This window comes from Pteronotus mesoamericanus, unplaced genomic scaffold, assembly GCF_021234165.1.
Source record: "Pteronotus mesoamericanus isolate MK-2021 breed Mesoamerican mustached bat unplaced genomic scaffold, CSHL_Meso_final scaffold_54, whole genome shotgun sequence".
Classification (NCBI taxonomy): domain Eukaryota; kingdom Metazoa; phylum Chordata; class Mammalia; order Chiroptera; family Mormoopidae; genus Pteronotus; species Pteronotus mesoamericanus.
Genome location: NW_026555321.1, coordinates 10,372,583 through 10,375,323, shown reverse-complemented (window position 1 = coordinate 10,375,323; position 2,741 = coordinate 10,372,583). Strand labels below are relative to the sequence as shown.

Below are 2,741 nucleotides of genomic sequence, written 5' to 3'. Positions count from 1 at the left end.
AAACCCATCAAAGGGCCCTGGCTGGGTTGTTCAGTTGGTTGGAGCATCAGTCCCTAAACCAAAAGGTTGCAGGTGCAATTCCCAGTCATAGCACATACCTAAGTTGTGCGTTCAATCCCCATTTGGGGTGTGTAGGGAAGGCAACCCGTGAATGTTTCTCTCTCTCTCTCTCTCTAAAATGAATATACCCTTGGGTGAGGATTTAAAAAAGAAAGAAAGAAAAAAAGAAAACCCATCAGAGGGAGAAAGGCTCTTCCTTTCTGTCTGGCCACAGCCATCAGGTGAGTCACGATGGGCGCTTACAAGTACACCCAGGAGCTATGGAGGAAGAAACAGTCCATATGTGATGCGCTTCCTTCTCAGGGTGCGCTGCTGGCAGTACCGCCAGCTCTCTGCGCTCCACAGGAACCTCCGCCCTACCAGGCCGGATAAAACGTGCAGGCTGGGATACAAGGCCAAGCAAGGGCAAGGTTATATTATATGATTTGTGTGCACCATGGTGGTGGCTGCAAATGCCCTGTTCCTAAGGGTGTGACTTATGGCAAGCCTGTCCATCATGGTGTTAACCAGCTGAAGTCTTCACTCTTGCTGAGGAGCGAGCTGGGCGCCATTGTGGGGCTGTGAGAGTCCTGAATTCTTACTGGGTCGGTGGAGAGTCCACGTACAAGTTCTTTGAGGTTATCCTCATTGATCCATTCTGTAAGGCCATCACAAGGAATCCTGACACACAATGGACCACCAAACTGGCACACAAACACAGGGGGATGCCAGGGCTGACATCTGCGGGCCGCAAAAGCCGTGGCCTTGGAAAGGACCACAAGTTCCACCACACTATTGGTGGTTCTCGCCGTGCAGCTTGGAGAAGGCGCAGTACTCTCCAGTTCCACTGTGACTACTCATATACGTAATGTTTATAAAATTCTTACCTAATAAACAATTTAAGACCATAAAAAAATCAGAGAAATAAGGGTTATAATAGCTTTGAAAAGAATTGAGACTTAAAAGAAAAAAACCAAAAGAATTACTACTAGATATTTTGGCTTCTTCAGTGGACAAGCAGTGTTCTTTAAATTTCTCAAAACCACTCTTCCAATGCTTCTGGAAACACAGACTTTTACATATAAAATCCAGCAGGAGCTGATTCATTTATCTGGGAATTTCAGATTTAAAAACAAAAACAAACCAATACCCTTCTCCCAGAAAGCCCAACAAAATAAACAGAAATAAACAATAATTGAAGTTCAGCAAATATGTATTCTAAGGCTATTTATATTTATTGGTACTTTCCTTCTATTGTCATGGGAGATAGATAACTTTCTTATTTATAGAATTTTAGGGAATTTTATTGACTTTCTAATGTTTCAACAATACCAGGTCTATAAATGGTGCCAAGTCTCAAGCTCCTTTTTAAGAAGCAAACTTTCTCTTAAGTTTTATAGGTTCCATATTGTCATATATTTCCCCATCCTATCCCAGATTCCACAACCCCATTACCATATACCCCATGATCCTTAATAACAAAAGCAAGAGTGAAGGATTTAATGTTGTTTTGTTTTGTTTTGGGGGGAATATGATTCTTTACTTGAATATTGTGAAATTATAATTTCTCAGCATTCAGACTCCCAAATATTCTGAAACATAATATTGTAAAGATCCCCAATTAACTAAATTTACTGTAACATATAATGGAACTACATAATCCAATGGGAGGGTTTTAAGAAAGGGTGTGAGGTGAATAATGACATAAATATTCCAAAACAATTTTCTAAGGGCAGTAGAGATTCACCATGTATACTACAGACCACTTAGCAAGGTACATTTCTGCTTGGGATCTAGAGAATGAGGTAGAGGAATAAATTTGAAAACATTTTCTTTTTAGTCTCATTATCTCCTTCTGTATAGTTAACACTGGGTCTCAGATGTTAATATAGAACTGTTATGAAAGATATTGATTACATTACTTTAGGCATTATTTTTATTCTAGACAAACATGACTTTATTCTTTTTTTTCCCCACTCTCTTTTTGTGAGGAATCAGAAAGATTGAGGGATAACAATACTTTGGCCTTCTTCATTTTTCTAAGAATTGCTTGCTTTTGTAAGTGGATCCATGTTGAAAACCACACAAAGAGTTTTAGTGACTTATAATATGATCAGACTCCAAGTACACTTCTTGTTCAAGTTACCAAAATTGCCTGGATTTCTACTACTCTGCCTCAGAGCCTTGGCCACGTCAGGCCATGACCAGTGGGTATGAGATCAGTTACAGCATTTCTATAAATGATTCTCAGCCTGCTCTGCACCAAGCATAGTTTCCAAATATAAGAAAAATGAGAATGGAAATGATTAAGAAATGCTTAGAAGCTGATTTGTGAGTCACTTATGTGCACAAAAATGAATCAAGTGCCACATACCCAAAACCACTATTTCCAAAGCACAGGAAAGACGAGAAAAGTTATGAGAGCCACATCTATATTATGGACAGAGTAATTATTTCATAATCCTTCAGTTGCATTTCTTTTTGAGATCATCAAATAAGGCCTTAAAGAGAGAAAGAAAATTATGCTTTGAGCACATGATAATGTGGCTTTCAGCAAACACACAAATACACATAAAAGCAGATTCTCATTCTGATCATGCAGTGATAGAAATGTGTTACTTACCTACTTGAGGTTATATTACACAGGTTCATTTGGATCCCTTTATTCCTCAACCCATGTAGTCAATGTTTATTGGAGCCTA

General features: G+C 39.1%; 1 pseudogene; it reads left to right on the top strand.

Annotated features, from left to right (window-relative positions):
- Positions 1 to 251: 251 nt before the first annotated feature.
- LOC129087850 (60S ribosomal protein L15-like) lies at positions 252 to 908 on the top strand (annotated as a pseudogene).
- Positions 909 to 2,741: the final 1,833 nt, after the last annotated feature.